This window comes from Hippocampus zosterae, chromosome 14, assembly GCF_025434085.1.
Source record: "Hippocampus zosterae strain Florida chromosome 14, ASM2543408v3, whole genome shotgun sequence".
Classification (NCBI taxonomy): domain Eukaryota; kingdom Metazoa; phylum Chordata; class Actinopteri; order Syngnathiformes; family Syngnathidae; genus Hippocampus; species Hippocampus zosterae.
This window is the reverse complement of record NC_067464.1, coordinates 12485924-12513862: the sequence shown is the minus strand read 5'-3', so window position 1 is coordinate 12513862 and position 27939 is coordinate 12485924. Positions and strand designations below refer to the sequence as shown.

The following is a 27939-nucleotide window of genomic DNA, read 5'->3' as shown; positions in this document are numbered from 1 at the left end:
GCGCAGCACGCTTTCACACATGGCGTGCACTACACACATACTCTAGCAACCTTGACAAGTTCTGTGGTTTCCAATCATCTGGGGGTGCTGTAAAGGAAACAAAAGAGTGGTTTTAGAGGAGGGGAGGGAGAAATGACATTGTCAAGACACAGTTAGCATTTTTGTTTTGGCGTGACCCGTTCTGAATGTAATTTGAAAATTCTGAGTTGGTGTTAGTTTCTAGCGGCGTATTTGCCTCTCTTGTTGAGTCACCACTGATGCAGGTGCAGCCTCATTTCACACATTTGTCTCAGTTCAGTGTTAATACCCCTGGGGAATATCTGTTGTGCTGCTTAATTCAGCCAAGTAATCACACTTTCCCTAAGTCATTTCTTGTGCTTTCCTTAAATGCAAACAATACAACTTGGCATATGAAACATATTGTTTTTTTAACCCCTCTCCCTCCCATCAGACCTTTACCAAAATGACCACAATTCATCAAGCACTGCGTTGACCCAGCCCATGTACGAGCTGGTGCAGGGATATGAATGTATTGTATTGTATTATATTGTATTGTATTGTGTCGATAGGCAGCTTTCCCTTTCCCATAGACCGAGGAACTTTGAATAGTTTAGCAAGCAGCAACTCGTTTTTTTTTTATCCTACAATATGTGAAGCCATCACCATGAACGACGGTGGCGCTGTTTAGCAAAGGGGCTCTTTGCTTACGTACGCGCATCCCATTTACACAAGAAGCAAAGAAAGCAGTCGCAGATGAGATGAGAGAGAGCAGATAAATGAAGAGCACCATTATCCCTGCAGCGAGCAGGGCCAGATATACCCAGCATGCAGACAGAGAATTCAGTTAGCTCCCAATTAGATTTGTTTGTTCGACTTATATTTCCTCTTTGATACATTTAATGTCCCGCTGTTTTCACTGCTTTGATATTTTGCAGGTGCTCCACTTATAGCCATAGGTGGGGGACTCGGGTCATATGACTTGGACCCGAGTCAACACGAGCCACTGATTTTTTTGATTTTTTTTTCTGTGACGTGTTTGATGAAAGACTCGACTTGACTTTGACTTGGCATTCATGAGACTAGACTTTAAATTGAAGTCCATTGCTTGACAGGTCATTCTTTATATATTTGAAAATCATTTGCTTGTATATAATGTGCCTTGTGCACTATGAGACAAGGGCTGCAGCTGCTTTTTTGAGAAAGCGTCATAGAGGAATATCCATACGTGAATACATGTGGATTATGTTTTTGATGAAATATTGAAAACTACAATAGCAACATGCAAGGTTTGAAACTTAAAGGTAAGAGAGTCAAAACCGAAAATGTTTATCTTAATTTGTGAGACACAGATATCTGTGTGAACTGTGATGCTAAGCTAGCCAAATTAGCTTAGCATGAAGCATTTCAGGCACAAAGATGAGGCAGGTCACCAATTTCCATCCATTATCTGAACCGCCTAGCCTTACAGAGGTCGCGGGTGTGCTTCAGCCTATCCCAGCTGTCTTTGGGCAGGAGGTGGGTTGCACCCTAAACTGTTTGCCAGGTAATCGCAGGGCACACATCGGACAAACAACCATTCGTGCTCACAATCATTCCTCAGGACAATTTAGATTGATCAATTAACCTACCTTGCAAGTTTTTGGAATGTGGGAGGGGACCAGAGTATCTGGAGAAAGCCCATGCAGGCACAAGGGAAAACATGCAAACTGCACACAGGAAAGCTGGCGCCCGGATTCGAACACAGGACCTCTTTACTGTGAGTCAGATGTGCCAACCAGTCAGTCACTGTGCCGCCAATAAGACAATGTGCTTTTTCGAAATACAAACTTGAAAGTGGAGGTTAACATATTGTCTTGGCAAGCGTTCCAGTTTGTCAGGTGGCCGCGTTGCAAATGAATTGCCCAGCCCTCCCCTAAGATCCCACCCTTAAAAAATATGCATATAATTTTCAGAAATGATTGATTAGGGGAATTGTAGTGCGTGTGATGTTTATTTGTACATGGTGGCAAGCTGCCCAGTGTGAAGCACATCAGTCAAGCATTCCAATGCCGGTTGAAGAATGTCACCTTTGCATGTAATTTGGCCAAAGTCAAACAGGAGCACTGATAAGGCTGGCTGTGAATGATTAAACTGAGTGTCGAGTATTTCTTTCACTGACCATCCCCATTGCAAGGACAAAGCCCATACATCAGGAGGCTGATTATTATGTGGCACAGCACATCTTTGCTGTGTCCAATATGCTATAGTCGATATTGACTTTTATTTAACATAAACTAATGACATTTGTATTTCTTTTTCTGTTGGAACTTCAGTTACATTACACAAAGATAATAGGCTTGGTGCTGATCAATTAACACCCAACACTTATTAGCAGATCTTAGGAACACACACACACACACACACACACACACACACACACACACTCACACACTATTCAAACGCTTAAATATTTCACTTAGTTTAAATATTAAATCTCGCAGTAAAAAAAAAGCCTTCATTCTTTGTATCTTAGCATTAACAAGGTGATGTGATCACTCCAGAATCAGAATCAGAATCAGAATCGCCTTTATTGTCATTGTATAGCATAAAACGAAACTCCTCAAAGATTGTCGAATTTACTCACATGATAGCATCACACTGTTTTTGCAGCTACAGTATGCTGGGTGCCATTTGCTGTCTGAGTAAAACAAATTGTAAAAACAACCTTAGTGCTTTACTGTGACATTTGATGCTAAATTGGTACAATGGGCTCTCAAAATGTGGGGGAAAAAAATCCATGCCATTGCACCAAGACGACTCTGAACGGTTATAATTAGGCCGTTACGGTTTTGTTTGTGCTAAATACCAATCCTTTCATTCAAATGTTGAAGTAGGAAGGCAACTCAATCAGGGTGGGTAGCGTTTTGTCTTGGGGCAGCCCCGGCGTAGCACCGGACCAAATCTTGCCGTGTGAACGGCCCTTTATTGTTATCCTGTTTTGATTAGAACGTACGTAGGCATGTTTGAGAGGAAGCGTACACCCCCGGATAGGTCACCAGTTCATCTTAGCACCTAACACCTTCCTCTCACATCCTGGGCAGGTCCAGACATTTTCACTGGGTGTTGATCAGTGGTGCAAGCGATTTATCCATTTTGTATTTATATTGCACTTAATTGAACGGTGTTTGTTTGTTTTTTTTTCTTCTTTCTTCTTTCTACCCACATTCTTGCTGCTGGAGGCTGTAAATTTCCCCGGTGTGGGACAAATAAAGGATATCTTAATCTTAATACAACACGACGACGGTTGTGCAGAAGTCAAACGTCAAATTCAATCGGATTTTGTCCTGACCGTGGAAAAATGAATCAGCTTGACACCCTCAACATAGTCCTGGAGGGTGAAGGGGAAGTTCACCAAAACAGCCTATGTTTGTCTTGTGGGTTTACAGATGTTTGACCATTTCTCTCAGTGAGTGGGGGAATATAACTTGAATTCCCTATTCCGATTTGAAGTTGTTCAGTCCCGCTACAGTGGTTTTAGAATTTGGCCCGCATTATTTTCCAGAGTCAGACATTCAGATTTGTTTTCTGTGATGATTGGACTCCACCAAGGTTGTTCGTTGTCACTGACTTCGTTCTTAACCTGTATAGACAACGTTTCAGGGTAATTTGGTGGCCTCCGTATTGCATAGCAGTCTTTTGTAGATGAGGTTATTATTCTTATTATTAGATTCGACTGGCTCCATCAGGCTGTACAACTCTCACTGGCACAATTTGCAGCTGAATGTGAAGCACCATCAATTCTGAGACCATAGTCCCCAGCCAGAAAAAGGGTGAAATACTCCCAAATGTAGTTCCATAGACCTGGGGTCTTGTTCACTTGTGAAAAGGAACGGGATATCAACAGCTGCAGTGATGCAGACCGCACATCTGTCTTTTATGGTAAGGAATAAGCTGAATCCAAAGGGCAAGGTCTCTTGATTTGCTGCTCGGCATCCACCTTATTCTTTCACACCATGATCCTTAGAGTGAAATTATGTACGTGACTTCTGTATGAACGGGAACCGGTGTTTTGTTTTAATGACAACTTTTTGCACGAGTACATTTTATATCACAGTTACTGTAGGGAAAATATTTCAAGCCTGCTCCCTGCTAATGTAGCTGGGGTTTGGAGATGACATAAAAGCAAAGAAAACACAGCCAGCAACAACCGGTGAGGATTTATGCAATCCGAAAAGCTCTGAGTCGTATCTGTACCTACACAGCCAGTCATGTTTTATTAAAAGAGGTTGGACACAGTCTTTTAGCTTTAAGCAGACGTAGCACCTAGCCACACTCTGACCAGGACAGTCTAAATTTAATGTATAAAAACTTTACATCACTCGATGTCATATACCTGCGATTAATCTTCACCAAAATGTATATGAACATTCTACTTATGTACCTTCAACTGCTGCAACTATTAGAATGGTCGCCTCAATACCGTATTATGGATTTCATGAGCATAATGTCTTCCTGTCCATAGGCACTTGCTACATCTTAATGTCAGTTACTGACAAAAACTGTACAAAAAATTCCCAAATGTTGTGCCGATCATTGTAAGAATTTCAGAGGTTGAGTAATATCAAACTTGGTCCTCCAAGGGCCGCTTTCTTGCCTGTTTTCCAGCTCTACCGGGAGCAACACAACTCATTCAAATAATCAGGATTGTTCTCATGCTACTTCTGTGCTGGCTGATGAGCTGATCATTTGAATCAGGTGTGTTGCACTGCAGGCCCACAGGTGGACATGCCTGAGTAATACTTAAGTGCCATGTCCCTCATGTACATAAAAATCATACCTGATGTTCTTGCGACACTGCTCTCAATCAAGTATAGGGCACCTGGTGAATTTTCTCTCGTGGTTTGTTGTAACACAACCACAAAGTTCAATCTGCCTCTTGTGCCGTGATTGCTGTCCATAAAATGAAAGAAGTACAGAAGACTAAGGTAGTCATTTTCATATTAAAATCCATAGACTAATTCTGTGTTTCCCATCCCTAGGTAGGCGCTGGAAATAAGAAGAATTATCACTAGAACAGGCAAGTTCAGAACGTTGCTATCATAGTCACTGATTCAACTTCTTATGGTTACCACCAACACATTCCCAAGCTGTTTTTCACTGTTATGGGGACTTGATTGTTTATAAAGGAAAAACAAATAAACTGCTCCCTGAAATGAAAGCCGCTGGAACAAATGGCTCCTTGCTACTCCTGGTGTCTTACAGGAAGTCGTGCACATAATTGTTTCTACATCAGAGCCCTCAGGAATAAGGTGGAAACGTTGCTATTCTCACTTGTAGTCGCAAAGGGTGAGTAGTAACCAAAATAACATCACAAATTGGAGTGGCCAAAATTAATTTAGAATTTAAATGAATGTAAGGTGGGTACAGTAGAGCCCTTTTTATAGACTTTAACTCGATAGATAGATTGATTGATTGATAGGCTTTTTTTTTTCTTCCACCCTCCTGATGGCAGAGGAGTTCAATGTTCTTAATTGGATCGGGTCGTGAACTGATTTTTTTCTATTTCTAGTTCAGTTGAGTTCACTTTGCCACAAGGTTGGCGGCCAGGGGTGGAACTATTGTATTTGTCACTTGCACATGAATCTTCAGCGAATAACCGGTGACGCAGTCAGCCATCAGTTTGGGGGAGGAAATTAACAATGTGACTCTCGATTTGTTCACTGCGAACAGATGACATGTATCACTCAGTGAACAATTCTGCCCTGAGTGATTCTTACCGTTTCCTCCTCGCGGGGATAAACTTTTACTGGCATCCATTTCTCCAATGTTGAATCAAGCCCTGTGAAAATAAACAGACACGCCTCGTCACCACTAAGGCGTGTGTGCCCATCATTTTAGCAGACAACACAAAAAGTAATGAGAGGAGAGGAGATGCAGGAGTGTGTGTGTGTGTGTGTGTGTGTGGAGGGTGGGGGGTGGGGGGTGTATAGGGTAGGCAAAATGTTATTTTGGGATATTCATACATCCCAAAAAAGATAAGTGAATTTAAAATTATGTTACACTGCATACTAATACCCAAATTAATATTGTATGTACATCATGTGTATAGTATGAAAAATTGCTGTTGGGGCATACAATGCTAATGGATCAACAAAAATACATGTTTTTGGTTTACTGTACACACATACAGTATGTGTGTGTGTGTGTATATATATATATATATATATATATATATATATATATATATATATATATATATAGACACCCGTTTATCCTCATATATATTCAAATAACATTTTATATGTAAATTTCCCCATTGTGGGACGAATAAAGGATATCTTATCTTATCTTATATACAGTACCTACTATATCTAAGATCAACATTAAAAATGGACTTTTGTTTCACGTTTAATTTTATGTATTTATTTAAATATTTTTCAGGTGCAGATTGCTAATTCTATCGGGTTTTCACCCACTGCATACGGAGTCATGTTAAAAATTATTTTTCTTTTTTTTCAACCACAACAATGTCAGGAAACGGCATCAGTATTATGCATGCAAGGAGGAATGTATTTTTTGCCATAGTCTTATAAATCTCCCTTCTACCTGGTTTAACAAGGCGATGTTTGGAGCCTGGCCGGCTGGCCGTCTCTGTTGGCCGTCATTATAGATCTAGATTGACAGCTGCTGCATCGTGTCTGCCATTGTTAATCACTGAAGGATTCGGGCTGCCAGTAAGCAGCTCTGACAAGCAGCGCTGGCAAGCGACCTTGACTCCTGCTTGGACCAATGGCCCACAAGTCAAAGCCTGCTTCCTTGTTAGAGAGAGTCAGGCTGTCCTCAGTCAGTTGCTCAGAAATGCTCCCGAATACACAATTCAAAACTGTTGACTTCTACTTATGAGAATGTATGGTTATATATTGTACCACTGTTCCGGTTCTCCCTCGGTTCAGCCCTGCGTGGTTGTTTTTCAAGGCCAGGCGGTGACAATGGCACCATTCCTCAGAACCTCTTCCAACTATGCACAAGAACGTAGACCGAAGAGGGCCGTGACATCACTGTCATCTAATTGACCGACAGATGGAGGCGTTTCTGTCAGGAGCGATGCGGTGGAACTTCACTGCACACTCTGATTTTTTTAGGCAAGTGAGACACAGCTGACTGCAGACCTTGCACATCTCTTTATTTAAATTTTATTTTTTAATATAATAGCATACAACCACTAGCAAAGTAAGACACTGTGCAGGTGAGGTCAGAAAACCTAGACACCTTATAACTGCATATAAATACCGACCAAAAAAATAAGACAATGTATTGGGGTATAAAACATTTCGGAATATCAACATAAATGGAAATAAAAAGTGTGTGTAATATAGCATATGTCATACGTCAAGTCAATGGGTCCATTCAAGTGAAGGAGAGTGAGCTGCATCTTTCAATAAATCCACACTTTCCTGCTGTACACTGAACCTTGTCAGGCAAGTAGCAAACAGGTTGCTACAGAAAGAGGGTGTGAACTACAATAAAGACGATAATGGGGATATATTGGAAGATGGGATTGAACCTTATTCACTTGCACACATTTTTTTTACCACAAGCTTTCCTGTTCCACCCACAGATACATATGAAATTGTAAATATGGTTAAGTATTGTTGTAAAACACAATCAGATGTCCTGCATATACTGTATTTGTGGCAGGTGGCTGTGCATGCTGATTAATACTACTCTGCTGGTTGCCATATCTAATCTAATCTAATATATAACTGATATCTCAGTCTAGATCATTTTCTGTCCCCCTGTCTCACAGCACCTCACCACACACAGATGACTCTCCATCTGTTCAGGTAAAAGACCTCGTATTGGAACTCCAGAATCCACATTCCAGTCACAGTTTAGCTCCAGCCATGCTGGGAGAACCAGCAGCGGCAAACGTGTGTGTGTGTGTGTTGTCTGCCTCTCCTCTCTCTTGCTGCACCGCCACTCTGTTGTGCTGCAGTGGATGCTCCAAACAGTGCGCTCGCAACTCATCGCAGTGGCGGTCGCAGCATCTCACTGACATTTAACCGCCTTTCTAACCCTGGTGGCTTTTCCGCCGTCACTTATGAACAGTTTGTCTTAATAAATGAAAAGGCAAGTCATAGGGAAGTCTGCATACAGGGGGAGAGCTCAGGAAGTCTATAATTTAGTGTACCTTGCACATTACTGTGTGATTTTCTGCTGTCCTCTGTGGCAAATCAGCTTGTGCTCTTAGATGCCTCCTGCTTGGAGACACTTTGCCAGGTAAGTTAGTTATCTGGTCCGCATGTATTTTTTGCTGTATGTGATGGTTTAACAGCTTCCTGCAATGCTTTAAAATTTTTCTTTTTGAGATTATATTTTGTCAGAAGTTACAGGATAAACATCTAGCGAGCAGATAGTATTCAAATGTGCCTGTTTGATCACGCAACCACACTGTATATTTGCAAGTGAAACCCACAATAAATTCTGATGGACTGCAGCAACTTGAAATCTCTATGCAGAAATGGGAGTTGCTGTATCCAGGGTGCATTTTTTGAACACATTTTCATTTGTAGTGTTAAACAGAAATGCATGATAGTACGGTATTTGTTCGCCATTCTGTTTTAAGTGTTTTGTGTGTGCACCGTCTACATGCTTGCATGCGAAGGAATACGGTGTAAACTTGCAGTGGTGTGCAGAGTTGTATGTAAACTGTCATGAAGGGTGGGTCAGCTTTTGCGGAGGATGTATGTGTGTCATTTGATGCTTCGTACGTGTGTACTGTGTGTGTATGTATGTCAGCTGTCTCGTTTTCTGACTGGTCGTGACAACACCACAAGGTTACTTTTAGGAAATTCTTATAAGTGCTTCATCAGGTCTAGGTTGTCACGAGTTTGTCTTTGGCTTTGTGTTTTGGGATATTCCTGTTTCTTGTACTTATGGCCCAGCACCGAGCAGCCTGTTGGAGGAGATACTTGGGGTCCTCCTTGTCCATTGCTGCACTGCAGACAGTCTCTGTCCCGCCCAGGCAGCGACGTGCTACTTTACTTCAATCCAGACAGCGTAGGCTTGGAGAGGCTCTTCATCTTTTAGGCTGTGCGAATTGAACAGATGGTGGTAGCCGAGTACCTCCCAGCAGCCTACACCGTGGTGTATTTGGAAGTGCAGGTGGCCTTACCAGTTGGGAGTTATAGTTTGGCATTACTGTTGCTTTGCTGAGATGAGTAAGTCTGTAACAGCACCTTGCTGGCAACCCAGGGATCCCTTGTTGCTCTAAATGAGCAGCAGATCTCCCGCAACGTTGTTGGCTTTCACCAAATGGTTCGCCGTCATCCATCCTCCGGGTCTCCTCCTACTTCCCTGCTGCACTGTGCTTCACACTGACTGTGAGTTATGTACCCATGAAGCTATATCCACTATCAAGACTGCGAGATTTCATATAAAACATCTTGAGGACGCTTTTAGCCGTTGCAAAAAGGCACCTGATGTGTTTTCTCACATGACGCAAGGGCATGCGGTGCGGCCGGATGCGCACATAAATGTGGAAAATATGAACGGAATCAAAGACAATTTGTGGTCCACATTCTTAATGAATGGATTGTACATCAAGAATGAATGGACATGTGTCGTGCATGGAATACCAGAGCAGAATGTGTTTTTCTCAAATTGTGACAAAAAGAAACAAAATGGTGTTTATGCAATGGCATCCAAGCAAGAAGATACAGAAGATGGCATGATACCGAATGTATTCTGATTTCTCTTCAGTCTCGAGGGCCAAAGCTGACATCACCTCATGGCCCTCCACATATTGTTTCTCAAGCCAACTCTGTCGTTATCGTTCACACCAAGAACTTTTGCGATCATCTCAACAGCCACAAAAAATAAGGATTTCCAGGCCTTGAGTGCAGTGTGTATCCACAGACATTTTCAAAACAAATCACTGAAAACAAAACTAATCTCCTTGCCACACTTGTGCAGTTGCCTGCCTCTTTATCTGTCAAGACCAGCCACTTCTTTCCTCACAATAATCCTTTTAAACAAAGTACAGCAAACTTCCTTGGCGGTTATATGGTCTAACCATCCAGGCCCATATGCATGCAATTACGCAAGTATGGCGATTTTCTGGTTTTGGGCAGTGTCACTCCCATCCTAAATGAATTCAGCTTAGGAAGCTGCATGTTGAAAGATATGGAAGTAACAATGCAGCTTATATTTCCTTTCTGTCAACACAGCCCTCAAAAATTATCCTAAAGTAGGCTCACATTGCCCTTGCAGCCATAACCTTTGAGTTTGTTTTGCACAATTCTATCCTGTACACTTTGATTAGAAAACATACAAATTATCTGTTTACATAGGTTTCCACAACCTGATACAACACCCATAACTTTGTTGAAGTACTCTTTGATTTTCTTTTAATTATCTAATTTCTTCCAAAATGCTCCTCAAGCTTCCTGGCTTCTGGTCGTGGACCCGAGCCGAAGATTTTTATTTATTTTTTAATATGTATAATTTTTTTAAACCCAATTGCAACACGTGCACATAAGAATAATCACTGAACCTTGAATATTTTAGGATTCATTTAGAACTCTTCATGTATTGTAGTACTTGGCAATCTATTCCAAAGTGTTCGCCACTATCCGGTAGGTGTACTACGCAGTGTCCTGTGCATCAACTTAGCTGACAGTAACAGGACAGAGATTAGTTTTGTCATCCGCTATGATGCTTTCAAAAACCTGGCGGGATCAGAGTGTAACAAGCGGGACAAATACATCTGTTCAACCACACAGAATGAACTGTCGCATTCGCTTCTTTAAAAAGATGAATGACTCAGGAGTGTCATCTGAATTCGACTGTGCCAACAGCTTGCTTACATAATGTGTTTTCTCGAGCTTTGATTAGGTTAGCGTGTTTGTCATGCTTCGTTTCATCGTGGAACCGACCTTGCCATGATTTCCCTTATTTGTTCTTGGAATTTAGGTAGGCGTTTCCCAGAGTGAGTATTGCACGACAACGTATGGAAGTCAACATACAAAGATTAAAGACTTGTTGTGACACCAACAGTCATGGTCACTGAAAGCCTGAGGCTCACGAACAATTAAAACAGCTGTCAAATATCCTGTCATCACTTTGCATCTTGACATGTAGCTCTTGCTGTGAGAGCATCAGCGCAACATTTCCATGAGCAGATTGCGATGCTAATTTCCATAATTTTATGGGACTTTTTGTTATAGCAACAAAATGTGTAATTTATCCAAACAAAGTAAGAGGTTTTTTTTAGATTTAATGTGCCTGGGTTTGAATGTTTGCAGATAAAGTGGATTTGAGTTGTTATTGGGACACGTCAGTTTTTTATCGTCAGATTCAAGGGAGGAATTAACCTGGCAAGGCCGCATCATGGGGCGGCCCGGTAGTCCAGTGGTTAGCACGTCGGCTTCACAGTGCAGGGGTACCGGGTTCGATTCCAGCTCCGGCCTCCCTGTGTGGAGTTTGCATGTTCTCCCCGGGCCTGTGTGGGTTTTCTCCGGGTGCTCCGGTTTCCTCCCACATTCCAAAAATATGCATGGCAGGCTGATTGAACGCTCTAAATTGTCCCTAGGTGTGAGTGTGAGTGCGAATGGTTGTTCGTCTCTGTGTGCCCTGCGATTGGCTGGCAACCGATTCAGGGTGTCCCCCGCCTACTGCCCGGAGGCAGCTGGGATAGGCTCCAGCACCCCCCGCGACCCTAGTGAGGATCAAGCGGTTAGGAAGATGAATGAATGAATGAGGCCGCATCATTTGCTTAACTGTTGTGAAGCACTTGCTACATGCTATCAGTGGTGAACATGCAGTTCGTAACCAATAAGGACATGGTCACCCTCAAAGAAACCATGCCTCAAATATCCCTATGTTTGTACAGTTTGGAATGACTACTAATTAAGGTACATAAAAAACTGAACCACCACAAGCACAAAACCTCACTTGACATTTTATTCAAGGTCACCTTGCTGCTGAATGCTCCTTAAAATGTATATCATAGAAATTGCTTCATTCTATTTTACTTATAATCGTGTGTGTATATATATATATATATATATATATATATATATATATATATATATATATATATATATATACACACTAAATAATTACAAAAATATCTGATCATTTTACGTTACTACACAGTTTGCATATAAGTACTGCACACAAGACTGACCGGTAATATAATAATGATGAACCCTTTTCTTTTCTCAAAGCTATTCCAGCATTTACAGATCCCAGTCCATACAGAGATGTCACAACAGTGCAGGCAAACCATGCAATTGTCCCAGAGAAGGCCTCAAGAGATGGTTGACATTGGCAGACATCAATGACAAAGCACTGCTTAGACACTGTGTCTTTGGGAATCCCCGGCATAGGGACATTCATAGTTGTTGCTGGCTAGTGGCGAGCATTGGACCTCAGAGACAGCAGATATTGGTCCATATCATTGACACAAGTGCATCCAGACACTGCAGTAGAACGTCGGGATTCAGGTTCAGAAATCTCCCCAAAGGGACGGCCAACAGGCAGGCTTGTCGGAATATACCTCCAGTACAACAAAATGAAGCAAACTTAACGGTCAGGCCATACAAAATAAAAACAAGGACAAATGAGAAGATGATGAAACGAAAAGAGGAAATGTTGAAAAGAATAAATGGATGCGTAGGCTTCATAATCCCTGGGGGCCCCGAGCGGGTCTAGAAATGCCCCTCAGTGTGTGTAAAGCGGCGATGATAAACGGGACCAAACATGCAGAGGCGTGTCAAGAAATTTGACGTGAATGAGTTTTGAATGACAACTGACATTTTTGGAGAGGTAACACTTTGTGCTGACACCTCTTAGCAAGACATGGGCTGGACACAGATGGTGGCCCAACTTGTTCCCAAAATGAAGTGGTCATTGATCCACAGTAGGATGCGGCAGTGATCAGCCGCCGGTGTCAAATGTGTCACTTCACAGCATTTGTGACGTGTCAGTTGCGCTCATGAGACCGTGTGAAGCACAAACGATTGTCAGCACACTCTGTCTGATGGGTTAAAGCTTTTGACTTCAATCAGTGTCCAAGTGACTGCACCGACTTCTCCCATTTGAAAACTCAGCTGTACTCGCACAAACATGTTGCAGGCCATTAAGAGGCTGTCCGAAGACAACCTGTTCTCACCAAAGGTTTGTAGTCGAAAATCTCTCAAGCGCTATCTGTACAACATTAAATATTTAAACATGAAATATTGGTGGGACAGTTATCACAAGGTAGGTAAATGATCAATTGTTAATTGGCAACAAGTTCGTTGCAACAAATGTTGTCTTCTTTGCCATTACAAAATTGCAGTGTTGCATCGCCCAAGATTTTTTTTCACCTCATTGTTTTGATTACCGTATTTTCCGGTCTATAAGGCGCTTCGGAGTATTAGGGTCACCTTCAACGAATGGCCTATTTTAAAACTGTTTTCATATATAGGGCACACCGCATTATAAGGCACATAGAATCGAAGCTACAATAGTGGCTGAGGTTGCGCTGTGCATCCACTAGTGAGAGCTACGCTAAAGGGAATACAATACAAGACAACTTTATTTGTATCTCGCGTTCACAACCACTGGAGCTGTCACAAAGTGCTTTAAAGAACATTTAACCACACCCAAGAAATCAGATTATTGATCCATATAGAAACTGCATCGGATTAAAAGGTGCATGTCAGCTTTAGAAAATATTTAATGATTTTAAGCGTGCCTAATCGTGCAGAAAATATGGTAATTTTCTTTTTTCCCCGCATCTAACATTTTTACATGAATCAGAATGGACACTGCCACACTTGATAGAGAATTATCGATACAACCCACAAAAAGTAGAACGAGTGGGATTCCTGCTTTGAGGGTTCATGCGGTAAAGGTCCTTTTGGAAAGTTAGGAGGTTTCTGATTTCTTATAACTGGGACCTTCTCCTTCTTTCAAAGAAGGAATATGATTTTGAAGTCCAAATGTCAGTGAAACTTAAATATGAAATATTATTCCCTATCCTTCTAAATCCTCGGGAGAACAGACTCCTGAACCGAGTCCAATAAATAAATAAATTGCTGTTTATATCCCTCTCTACCTTTCCCTGTTGTCGTGTCTCAGTCACTTGGGGGGGGGGGTCAAAATATATTTATTGCTTTCTCTCCAGATAGTCTGTAGACTGCTCTGCAGCCTAACTTCATGAACCCCAAATGAAGCATTTGAACCAAACGGGTCCATACACTAAAACAGAACCAAATCGAAACAAATATTAAATAAGAAGAAACCAAGATAAACAGGTATATACAAAGAGAGTGGCACTCTCTTTGTATATACAGCATACACACTTTTAAATGTAATATTACACTGCGTCTACACTATCACTTGTTTAATTAAAAACAAAAATAAACTTGACTGACTGTTACAATACTGTTCCATTGCAGTCCTTGGGTGGCAGTGATGAAAATATGACATGGATACAAAAAAATAAAATAAGAATCAAAAGGATACATTTTCACCATTGTCTTCACATGTGGGGGCAAAACACCAAAATAGATAGTATGTATCACCAGATCAGGGTTATAATAATAGTACTCGATTATTTTTTTTAGTTTGTATTTCATTTTGACCTTTGTTTGTTTTTTAATTTCAATTAGTTTTGATTCATTTTTAAAGCGGGTTTATTATGGTAGTTTTATGAGTTTTTATTTTTTGAAAATGCTTTGTTTTAGTTTAGTTTTAGTATTAGTTTTAGATTTTGGTAAATATTTGGAATATTTGTCAAGCGCAAAATAAAAATAAATGGTTTCTATGTCATGGATTGTAAATTAAAACTACAATTCTCAAATTAATGTCTGACCTTCCTTCTTCTATACGTGCAGCAATTTAAAATTAACCCAAAAAAATGAAAAAAATGTCGCTTCAGTGAAAACATTAAGTATTTTCATTCCATTTTAATTTCATACCAAAAAGATATTTTCAAAATGTGTGGTTTTTTTTGTTGTTTTAGTTTTCATTAACTTTAATGACCTTGCATAAATGTCTTTTTTTTAGAATAGGTACACAATCAGTGTTATACGAGGGCGGCACATTGACGCATGTCTGCTTTGCAATTAGAGTTTGTTCCTTTGTATCTTGGCTCAAGCCTTTTTGTGTGCTGTTTGGATAGCTTTTCTCTTTTGGTATTGTATCTCCGTCCTACATTTCCAAAACATGAATAGTTTGTTGAGTAGGCGACTCGACAGTTCCCCGAAGTGTGAATGTTTGTCAAAAAGTCTAAATGTTCCGTGCGATAAATGGGTGGCCATTCCTGGGTCTATGCCATTTTAAAGTCAGCTGGGATAGATTCCAGCTCACGTGACCCTTTAACACCATGAGTAGTAAAAAATGCATGAATAAGATGGACGTTCTCGACTATTACTACATGTCTCTGCTATATTTTTTGTTGGCATTGAGATCACGGGACACCTCTCTTGTATCTTTTTTCAACCGTATGATTGGTTATTGTACTTTTTTTGGTCACCTGTGAATATCTGAGTATTCGGTTCCCTGCTTGTAATGATGTGAATTAATAACTTCCCAAATTGTACTTAATCATAAAGCATACTCATTTCTCTGTGCTCTGTTTTCCTCTCTTTCTAGCCCTTCTTTATGTTTACTTTGAAGACCGCTGTAAATGAATGATGTTAAACAGCATTGAAAATGCATGCAATAATAATGCACAGAGTGTACTGTTAAACAGTACGTCTCTGACATTTAAAAGCTGAGATTTAAAAAAAATTAAATCTTGTCTCGGCTTTGATTCGATGTGACGATGTGCCTAATATTTTGGTCAATGGAGATCCTAATGATTGTCCGTCATTTTAGTGGAGGTATTATTTTAGTGACAAGCCGTGTTAAATGATTTTAATGGTGCAGTTGTTTCATAAAAATGTTGTAAAATAAAATAAATAAATAAACGTGAAGAAAAAAAAACCCATGTAGTAATAGCCAGATAATTGGTAATAATTTGAGTTACGCTACATGGCAGAGGAGGCTCAGCTAATATTAGGCACTGGTAGTCTGCAATACTTACTTTATAAGGTGTTTGATACAGCGCGAGTTTTGACCGAACTCACTCGAATTTTATTGACCCCATCCTGTCATTACGACCAGCACTCCCACATCTCATCTCTTTTGAAAGGTTTCAAATCCAATGTTTGTTTGGCACCGCATCGCAGGGCCTTTCTCCCTTAGTTGCCATGGAGACACCAGCACTTGTTAGCAGAGCTGCACTCATATTTGTGTCTGTGCATCAACCCGCCCCACCTATTCAAATTTTGTCTCGTGACGGGAACTCATCCATGCCTTTGGTTTACGTGGGCGGACAGACAAGCACATCTGCATGTTTTTGCGAAGGTGGGCGAGTGGGAGCGGAAAGGAGGAAGATCAAAAGAAGTTCGGGAGGTTTGGCGCTGAGGCGGCGGCTGGAGGGGAAGACCTCATGAGTGCTGCTTATCTGCCCCCCCACACCTACCTTTAAAATGGGCCCTGCAATGTAATGAGAAACTCTTATTATTTTATTTTATGACTGACTCGTGACAACATGGTTGAAAGCAGTTGCAAATGAATGAGGAGTATGAATTCATGTCATGTTCTTTTCTTTGCCCCTCAAAATTCTGCTGCTTCACCAGTAACTTTTTGTGCATAATGACCCCAAGTCAGTCACCTCCATCACATCAAATCTCATTTCTTTGCTTTTTTACAGTAACTAAAGTTTGTCCGTGTGACATCCATTTTTGACAGGATTTCTGTGCAGTATTGATAAATTAGCGCCCCACTCGGTCACCTGATCAGAAATGTGTCAAATATTTACCCATCATTTTTACTTTGCACCATTCCCTGGGGTAACCTAATTTATCTTTCTCCCTCACATATTTGTTTTTTGTTTTATTCTCGTATTCATAAACCTATATTATCAGCCATCTTATTTCCTTCAGGAGCTGAGTCAAAATAGCGAGGAAGTGAGATTCGGAATGCATTAACATAATGCTTACTCAGAGATTCCTCATGTAGGGACTAATTATGCAGCACGCAACAATCATTGACCAAATGGGCTTAATGTTGGAAGAAGTGGCGAAGAGCTAAAATTGGAAAAGATTTCCTGACATCGGGAGTTGCTGCGATGGCTTGCATTATCAAAGCAAAATGCTTAGTCTGGAAGACTAAGCAGTGTATTGATTTAAAAAGACCAACATATATCATGTATGTAATCTTTTTGGACACCTTCCACTTAACTTCCAATCTTTGAAGCAGCTTTAATTTTCAAACATAGGCAAATGTGGGTTTTCCACATTTAGCGTGCACTACAGGGAGAATTATTTACCGGTACTTGCTTTTTAGCCCAGTCAGATTTTTATTTTTTTATTTTTTTTTTGTCTTCACTTGCTCGTGGCTAATTGTCTTTTTGCGTTCATGTTCTCAGCATTTTGTTTTCAGCTGAAAACAGCTGCTGCAGCTATTACCAGCAAGGCTGAAGCCAGTGAAAGTTAAGCAAAGCAGCAAAGTCGCTGTTCACAGTAAAACAAAGAGCTGTGTGGAACTGGGGAGTTTTGAAGCTAATTCTGTGGAGTGCATCATAAATCAGACCCGATCGTGTTTTTCTTTATATGTATTTCTTATACTTTATCTCCTCTGATAAAACCATTCCTTTTTGGAATTTGGCCTTCAAAGATACAATCACAGCAAACCAAAATTTAAACCCCAAGCCAGACGTATGGTTCAGCCCAAAATTATTCAAGATGAACGCATCTTCTATTCGTTGGATTCGTATCATTGGAATGGAAATCACACAAGAAACTGTGAAAAAACTTAAATTGCTTTAGCAATATTAAATATTCTCTGTATTCAGTCTTTTCACATTTGTAAAAATATTCCAATATGTGATCCATTGGATAATATTGGGGCAATATACCATCATAATTTGCTTCAGCTGGCAACCGGTTCAGGGTGTCCCCCGCCTACTGCCCGAAGACAGCTGGGATAGGCTCCAGCACCCCCCGCGACCCTTGAAAGGATATGTGGATTAGAAAATGGTTGAACGGATGCGTAGAAAGAATCCCGGTATCTTCTAGGGTTATCCTTTCTCAAATCAACGACCGGTATAACTTTTAGAACACTGGACATGACTGGAGTGAGAAAGAGTATGAATCGATTTGGTTTTATTGTATATCACAAAATTTCTGTCTTCCAGATACCCATTCACTCAATATAAATTCTATCAAACTCAAAATATGGCATGGGTATCAATATTTTTGGGGTCTAACAGTACATACGGCAAAGGCTTTGTCTGAAGGCCATGGTTGCACGGTATGACTTTTTTCTTCCCATTTTGTGAGTTAATACGGGGTTGCCATTCACAAGCAAAATGAACATGTACTGCTGCAACAAATGTGTAGTGCGCGTAAGTATCTGCCCAAAATTACATTTCTGTTAGAGGAGAAATCTGACTTCCTTCCTTCTATAGCCTGGAAATAACATCAACATTTCTGAAATATATTCCACTTTTTTTTTCAGGATGAATGTGACAAAAGCACACAACCCATTCTCTACTTTTCTTATTATGTTCATCTGTGGTTGTGGGGAGCTTGAGAAAAGTGTTATTCCTCCTGGATTTGTGGGGAAAAAAATTATTTGGTTATTAAATTATAGGATTTGAATTCTGATCCACTTCTCAATCTAAGTTGGGCAAAGGCCTGTCACGGAGTTTTATGACACGAAGTCAATGAAGATGCAGAGATCTGTGACAGACGAACGTGACCTCTGTTGAGAAGACTCGCCACACTCCCTCCAGACAAGTTACCATGGGAGATGGTTCAAGCTCGGCCATGGCAAATATGAGTCATCGTTGCTTTGAGAATGATTACACAAAGAGAATGACGAAATCAGACCTCCAAGGGGCTAAAAGTAGAAAAAATGATGGTAGCAGCAGCGGAACAAAAAGCAAAAGTAAGTTGTGGGTACCTTTGCATTGAATTGAAGAACATGGGGTTGATTTGGCCCTGAGAAGGATCTTCCTCATTTCGCTAGCGTTACATTTTCAAGACCAACAAGAGCAAATACGTTTTCTTTGTCGTAATCAATTCTATTTTTTTAAATGGCACTTTTTCTCTTCTACTCATAGGCTTCACTAACACTGGGGCGGTTCCATGGCTGTTATTCTATTTTGTGTTGTTGTTATTCATATTATGCAAGGCAGAGACAAGTACTTGGGATTACACATCACTAATGGAGTAGTAACATGGCCCCTGCATTCAAAGAGGCAAATGAGCTAACTCGATTTCCTCCGATCCATCGATGGGTGCAGAAAGATGTTTGGAGATATTCTTCCAGTCTTTGGTCTGCTGGGGAATGCAGAACCAGTGCTTAGGAACACCATCCAGATGATCAAACTCATCAAGACGGTTGATGACACCGCAGGCCTGAAGGTGAACACAGTGAGGGACAAGAGGGACATAGCTGCTCTCTTGACCGTATCCACATTTACGTGTCGAAAAACGACAAATATTTTGTTTCGGATGGATCTGTAACATCAACACGTAACATATAACATCTTAATCTGATGTATGGCTTAACATCTTTCAGTAATTAAATATCTTTTTTAAAATATCATCATTGACACAAATCACCACTCATTGATCTAACAACTCACCTCTGTGTGTGAACTAATTATTTCCTGGACACCAAACACTGATGTTACTCCATACTTATTACATACATTAAATATGCACACTATACATCTACAATACATACACTCTTATCATCCTCATGGTAACTCTCAATTTTCACTAACACTAAAAACAAAGAGTTGCATATTCAGCATGCATACAAATCCATGAACAAAGTTAACATCTTTCATCAATTTAGTGTCTCTAATACCCCCTTCCAGTTTTAATGTGCTATTATTTTAATATATTATGCATATCGGTTGATTCTGTATTTTATACTCTGTATACAATGGGTATATTGTCTTTCATAATTATTTGGATATTCAGTGCTATGCATTCAGTGTTCAAATATTACTCTGGTATAAGGAAACTATTTATTACTTCTACCATATGCTAATATGCAACATCATTACCTTCTGGATTTTAATATTAAATATTAGATTACAGTTTTGTAATCCCTCCTAAATCCTGTCATTTGTACATGCGGCTTCTACATTCAGTATATTATTATTACGATCAGGGACCTACACTGCCCGGAAATATTCATGTTGAACCTGCTCCAATGCACTCCGATTGGGGCCTGGGATGGAGCAGATGTTCAGGAATCCCCAAAAGAAAAAAAAAGTAAAAAGACATTGGAGATGTTTGAAGTTCCCACGGATGCTATGTCATGGTCTCCTTGACCGTTCACCCGTGCGAGGAGGAAACGCTTTTGCATGTGGTGCCCAGTGCAGAAGTAGGTTGCGTGTAATCCGAATTTCTCTGATGGGATTAAGAGAATGTTTATTTATCTATCATCTACCTATCCAAGCAATCATACGATAATAATGGGCTTTGTCTTTGTGGATTAATTCTACGCTTTTGATCGATGGAGTCCTGTACTTGGTGGGAACTCAGCTATGGCGTCTAAAACCGCCATTAATCTCCTCTTGCTCACGGCATTACACCAGAATGCAATTACACCCACTCCCTTACTGCTGGATTTGACTATGAATAGCGGCAGATAAATCATCAATGTGACATGCCAGTGACATAGCCAAATTTTAATCAAAGGATTTGGCACTCATTATCACCTTTGCCTCATGCTGAAAAGTTTCAGTTTTGGGAACAAGGTTCATTTCGACTGTGGCCTTTCCGTCTCCAGCTTCCTTGGACAGCACCAAACCAGGAAAGTTTGGTTCACTGAAGACTCGGTGTGGAGGTGAGTGTGAATGGCTGTCTGTCTCGATGTGTCAGCCAAGTGATTGCTTGCCACGTGATCCATCCAGTGAGCCTCCCCTTGTGGCCTTTTTCAATAGGGATCGGCTCTCAGAATAAAGATTAAGGATGGATGATTATTGAATAAATTTGGCATGAGTGTGGTCTGAAACATGAAGAAATGTTATAGAAATGGAAAAATATTAATAGTACTAGTAGCGGTGAGAGCCGGGCGATATAAATATATTTGTCACAACAATTGTAATGAGTATATCATGCATATCGTCATTTGTCAATATTCTGAGGTCCTTGATTTGACGGACAAAGGCTTTTAACCCCTTAAAGTTTCAAGAAATTTCATGTCTCAGCTGGCATCACAGGCGGCAGGGTGAAGAACAACATGAACAACTGAATAATACAAAGTCATCCTATGCGCAGTTAAATCTATGAAAATTAATAAATAAGGTGGCTGAATGCAAAGCTCACATACTACTGGACTTCTTTGGGAAAGAATAAACTAATAACAACTAACCCGTAATTATTAAAAAGTATTTTATTTTTTAAAAAAAGCCCTCAAGGTATGCTGGATATGTCTTCAAACTAAACAAGGAAAGAATAACAAAATCGAGAATCACAGATTTTTCTGATAATTCAATGGCAGTGAACCTCCCAGAAAGGTTAGTTTTGTTTGCTTATGTCACCTTCAGCCCGGTAGTTGGCAGGTCGAGGCAAATAGCAAATTTGGCAACAAGCTTCGACTACTGCCTGCTAAACACATTGCAGTTTCACTCCTAACTTAAGAATCACAGCCTCCATCAACTCATCTCCATGGCGGCGGAAAACAAAACAAAACAAAAAAACAATAATAATAATAAGTGTGATCCTCACGGAATTCCAGCAGTATTTATCAGAGAGATAGATGGAGAAGCCGCACCACTTGCTGAACGCAACGTTATGGATCGTGAAAGACTGAAATTAAGACAGACTACACTTCACAGAGGTCTCGCTGCAACTGCTTTAAATCAAACTAGCAGGCAATTTACAAAGCAATATGTGCCTGGAGAGAAAATTAACACCAAAAAAATGCTACACACACAGCTAAACAGGAACTAATTGTTATGGTGTCTTGTGCGTCACTGGGAGGAGTGTGCTTAGAAGGTTAGAAGTTTAGTGATATTGAGGATAAGCAATTCAGAAAATGGATGTGCATCGTATACTGTATTGACTGAACAAATGTGATTTGTTTTCACAATACACTCTGGAGCTTTGAGATCTGCCAAGTAAATGTTTTCAATATTACATTCAACTAGAGCTCATGTATGTATTTATTTAAACTGTAGCTGTTTAGAACTCACCCTTTGCACATTTACAATTTGTCAGTGTGGTCTAAGTATAAATCCGACACCCTTGGGATAATATGATGCCGACCTACCGCCCCCATCACCAGGTCACTGTGATGATGCAACAAACATGTCCGAGGCATTTCCTCCCCCTACATCCTTCCCCTTCTGACGCTGATCTTAGGCTGCTCAAGCCAGAATCCCGCTGACTGGTAAGGAGCGGGGTTATCAGGCCAGGTGATGCTGCTGTGATACCCGCTGAGCAGCACATGTTTGACATTATCACCTGCAGTCAGAACTATAGATTAACAGCTTTGCATCGTTCATCAATCTACTCATTTTGTTTAAATACTGTGTGTGTGTGTGTGTGTGTGTGTGTGTGTGTGTGTGTGTGTGTGTGTGTGTGTGTGTGTGTGTGTGTGTGTGTGTGTGTGTGTGTGTGTGTGTGTGTGTGTGTGTACACGCATATATACATATACTGTATATATATATATATATATATATATATATATATATATATACACACACACATATACAGTATGTGTGTGTACATACACGCATATACATATACTGTATATATATATATATATATATATATATATATATATATATATAGCTCAAGCTGCTACTACTCAAGCAACCCTAGTCAGAGGGGTTAAATGTAGAGAATGTGGGCTAAATGGTTACCTCGAAACCCACAGTCACGGTTGACCACGAAACAACTAGTAGCTCAGTGTTCCAACATCCACAAACGGCAACTGCTGTCACAACTTGAGATTGATGAGGTACAACGCAGGTCCCATGGTGAAGGGCCCCAGGCTGCCAGATCAGAGGAGGAGGTCATACCAGAGATTGGGAGGCAAGCCCCAATGAATGCAGATGATGAGATTGGGAGGCCAGCCCCAATGAATGAAATACTGAGCGAGGCAGCAACTGACCTGAAAGCTAAGATCATGGCGAGAATGAAAGCTGGGCAACCTCGAAACCGATTACAATGGCTATGTGAAGTACCACCTGAGAGTCTCATGGAAAGTGTGAATGCAGCACTTAGGGCGATCCCTATCGTAACGATCACGGTAACCAATGAGCTGATATACGATTCAGCATCAGTGATCCTAGATATATATTTTTTATATATACTGTACATACCCACACACACACACACATAAAATACATTTTGTTTCTACGAGTCTAGTTTGATTTTGCTCGTGGTAAAGGCGGTGCAGTGAAAATTGTTGCTTCCACGGCTGTTGGAGAGAAAAGAAATTCAATATCAGCTCCTTCAGAACAATTTTCTGGTTTTAACAACTTATATGTACACAATAAAGGCAAAAAGATGGTTGGAGTGGCTCAATTTAGTTTGGAGAAAAAAAGGCTTATTTTGAGCTTGTTTACATTGCCGATCTTGGAAATGGAATTGAATTTTAGTGTTTTAGAAAATAGAACTGGAACTGACGGTGTGGATTTCTCAGAATCATCGTTGACTGCTTGTTAGCGAATGCAAAATGAAAAACAAAAACACTACTTTGAAAGCTCTTTATAGAGAATATCAAGTGCACCCTTCCTGAATGACACCCTCATCTCTGATTGGTGGGTGGATGTCTCCTGTTTGACAAAATCCAAATTACAGTCCAGTACATCTAACACATCAAACTTTATTTTTGCCGACTGCTGTCAAGATCGAGTTCGTCTTCAGAACCCACATATTTACACATCTCAACTTGCCTGCCAAACGCGAGACTAAACACGACGTGTGAATGGCAATTCCGGTTGCTGTGTCATTTTTTGAGCAGACCGTGAGTGAGCAGATGCACAATACAGATGGATCCCGGTCTTTTTTTTTCTTTTTCATTGTCAAGCATATGAGGAGAGCTCTCGATTTGTCCAGTGGGATTTTACAAAGCTTTCAGTTATGCTATTCAAGTTGGCAAGTATAATATCCAGGGCCTGACCAATCTTGTTTTTATTACTCAATCGTATAGTGAACAACTTTTAATAATTTTGTTAACAATTGGAGAAGGTTCCATGTTCCGATCATGGAAATACATGTACACGACATTCATCCTGCTTTTCTTCACATTTTAAGTGTTATTTCATTTCATTATTCCACGTGTGACCAACTCAAGGCCCCGGGGACCGATCCGGCCCGCCATATCATTCTATGTAGCCCACCGAAGCAAATTATGTGCATTAACTTCATGTTTCTTGCTAAACACAAAAAATGCAAATTGTCTTAACTTTAAGAAAAAATATTGAGATATTGCAAGCATTTCTTTTTATTTCCCATCCCCTCTTTAAAAATAAATGTCAAATGAGAACAACGAGTTTCCTGGCCTCCGATTTCAAAACGATGATTTGCTAAGAACGATTAGTCTGATACTTCTCCCTGTGACCTGATAATGTGTCCACTGTAGTGACCGCTGTCCCTAAAAGGGTTAAAATTAGATTATATTATTTTATCAAGGAATTTCATCATTCAACCCTATTCAAGCAGACACACGGGCACATTAATTTCAATCTTTGGTCCAATTCAATTTACATGCCTGGGAGCGCCGTGCGTCGGCCTTCGCGTCAACAAAATCTGATTTCAATCAACACTATGCTTGCTTTGAGGCGCAGCCCTCATTCAAATTGGATGCAATTAAGAGGCTATTTATTTATGTTGTGTGGATACATGCAATCATGGAGAATTTGTTTTGAATTGTTTTACATTTCTAAAACAATTCTGCAATCTAATCCAAGGATGTATTGTATGAAATCCTAAACAGTGTTCACGAGACCTCTCAAGCATTAATAACAAACAACACATGGGTTTTCATTTCAGTGTGTCAACCAATTTAGTATCACATTGCATTGATCGGCTGTATTTGTTGTCATGGACACAAACTTTTGCATGATTATCTGCAATAAGGCTAACTGTATGAATATGCTTTTGACCATGATGAGGCAGGTTTTAATCCAAATTTCCTCCTTTGGGATTCAGGATGCATGCTCTTGCCGCTGTTTACTCCTGACGTGCCATCGGTCTCTTTTTGTTGTCTACAAAGAGACAATTGACTAATGGAGATGCAAGGCAACATTCCTTATCGCTTCCTCACAGTGAAATTGATGTCTGAACTACTAAATGTGAACCTTGGGCTGCAAACATCTGTCAAATGGTGATTCAGATTCAAGGGTCGCGGGGTGCGCTGGAGCCTACCCCAGCTGTCTTCGGGTAGTAGGCAGGGGACACCCTGAACCGGTTGCCAGGCAATCGCAGGGCACACTTACAAACAACCATCCGCACTCACACTCACACTTAGAGACAATTTAGAGCGTCCCATTAACCTGCCATTCATGTTTTTAGAATGTGGGAGGGAAGTGGAGTACCCGGAGAAAACCCACGCAGGCACGGGGAGAATATGCAAGTGGCACAAAGGAAAGCTGGAGCCGGAATTGAATGCTGCACCTCAGCACCGTGATGCCCAACGCAGAAACCAGTCTTTCACCGAACAGCCCCACAGTAAATTAGTTCAAAAATAATTATTTTAATTATTTATTTACCACAAACAACGTATCTTTATTCATCAGCCACATATAGGGACAGACAGAAGAATGAAATACTCTTCCACTTGACAGTATATATTATTTTTATCGGCAAAGTAATTTCAGAAGGAAACTGAGATGTGCCCCCACACGTAATGCACATGCCATTTATTTATTTACCACGATCACAAAATAGTTGAGGCCTTTACAGAGTAGTATAATCATGGACAGTAATCGATCGATGGGTGGTCACAGCACTGAGTCCCTCGACCTTTTGAATCAGCGAACTCCGGTTCCTTAGGAGCCATATCCTGCCAATTTTCGATCTCTCTCAACTTCAACACACCTGATTCAAATGATCAGCTGATCAGCAAGCTCTGTCGAGGCCTGAACAACTGAATCAGGTGTGTTGGAGTAGGGAGGGACCTAAAACAGCCAGGATATGGCTCTCGAGGAACTGGAGTTCCCTACCCCTGGTTTACAGCATTAGAGGGTCGTGAGGGATAACACATGGATGAAATTCACATCAGAAAGCACTTGGATAAAACTGATGTTCACAAACTCTTTGGTTTATTTCGAGCCTGCTCTAGTGATTAGAGTATTTGGTCTTTGGTCCATGTAGAGCGCGCTATCACTTAGTCATAGCCACTAAAGGACAGGCCTCGTCTGATGATGCTGTCAGCCTGATGGAGCACAGTCACGGACACAAGGGCAGGGTTAATATAGCCTGGAATAATTTGAGAGTTGCCTCTATGTATTCAGCAGCAAAGATATCACAAGAGGATGTTACTACTTGGATTATTTCATATGTGTAATATCGGTATATGAAGTGCTGTCATGCTTGAGCTGTTGGACTGTTCAAACTGCGTCTAAGGGATCATTTGGTAATGCGCTTTCCAGTGATTCAGTGGAACACGAATTGGTCAGTTTAAAGTCTTCCTTAAACGAATTGGGTGGGTGCCCACAACAAAGAACATGAAACTTCCCACGGAACGATCTAAAACGAGATTTGAACGGTGAGCCTTTTACTGTAAGGCAAGACGTGATATCTGCAATCATGCCCCATCCATGCTGCCCCATCTCAGGTACTGGTACAATCAACTCTCTAATACACGGGACTCGTATTATGTTGATTGAACACGGATGGGCTGTCAAAGGAATTTCATTGGCATTCATTTTTGTTGAGGACAGAGATTGATTGCTTTCATGGTTTTGGTCGGCAAGGTAATCGCCATGTCCTCAGCCAAGCATTGGAAACGCTCTAAGTGGGTAGACATGTGAGAGTCAAGAGTTATGCTTGATGGACATTTGCTCAGGGTGGTGAAATGGAATCTACCAGAACGATAACTCTGCCCATATGAGTTATTTTGTCTTCGTGTTAATACATGGTCATGTGAAAGGGGGAGTTCAATTAGTTGTCTTTTCCACAAAGAGTTCAGCTTGAATTGTTGTGAACTCCCGCATCGTGTACTATACACTAGTCTTTCCGAGATCAGCCTTTGTGCTACCAAAGAGTTCCATAGTTTTAAAAAGGAAGCACATACATAGCATTGCCGGCATCTCCCGATCAGGAATAGAAGTGGGCCACATTAATTCAGCCTTGGTGGAGACAGCAGATTAGCGTAATACTCATTCATCTGCTTTAAGTGGGAGAGCAAGAGGGAAAACACTATGCACGGGGAAGGAGACTCCGCAAACATCTCCTAGTCCATCGTCATGGCAACAGGACATCCTCATAAGAGAGATATGGTTTGTGGGCATGTGTGTGTGTGTGTGGGTTCTGTATTCACTTAACTGTGTTAGCTTTCAATGTGTGTCATAACGGCCTCTTGAGTCCATGATGTGTTTTTTGAGCTTTCTTCTCAAAGTCTGTCACTACCTCGGTGTCACTTTGTCATGTCAGTTTTGGGAGTTTTCAGACTCCTTCTTGTCCCATGTTGCTTGTCAGCTCACAGGCATGTCGCAGTTATAACCTGCTGCAACGGGGCGAGTGCTTTCCTTCCTGTACCACTGCAGAGCAAAAAAAAGCTGCATTTCGGTTGCTAAGATACTGAAGAACACAGAGAACCCCTGAAGGATCCCTCTGTTATTATTTGCCGCATTTTACATTCTGGAGCCTGAGCAGTCACCGCACTGATTGACATTAGTGAAAAACGTATTCTGTCTTCAACTACAGTTTCATGTTG

General features: G+C 40.8%; 1 protein-coding gene across 9 annotated transcripts in view; it reads left to right on the top strand.

Annotated features, from left to right (window-relative positions):
- Positions 1-27939, top strand: part of dlgap2a (discs, large (Drosophila) homolog-associated protein 2a) — a 139729-nt gene that overhangs the window by 27725 nt on the left and 84065 nt on the right. Inside the window, exon 1 of one of the 9 annotated variants that reach the window (XM_052086834.1) lies at positions 7276-8259. The exons of 7 other annotated variants lie outside the window; for them this stretch is intronic. The gene's annotated coding sequence lies outside the window, so the exon portion shown is untranslated. Of the gene's footprint in view, positions 1-7275; positions 8260-27939 lie in introns of those variants that run through there. One more of the 9 variants, XM_052086833.1, reaches the window with a different exon arrangement.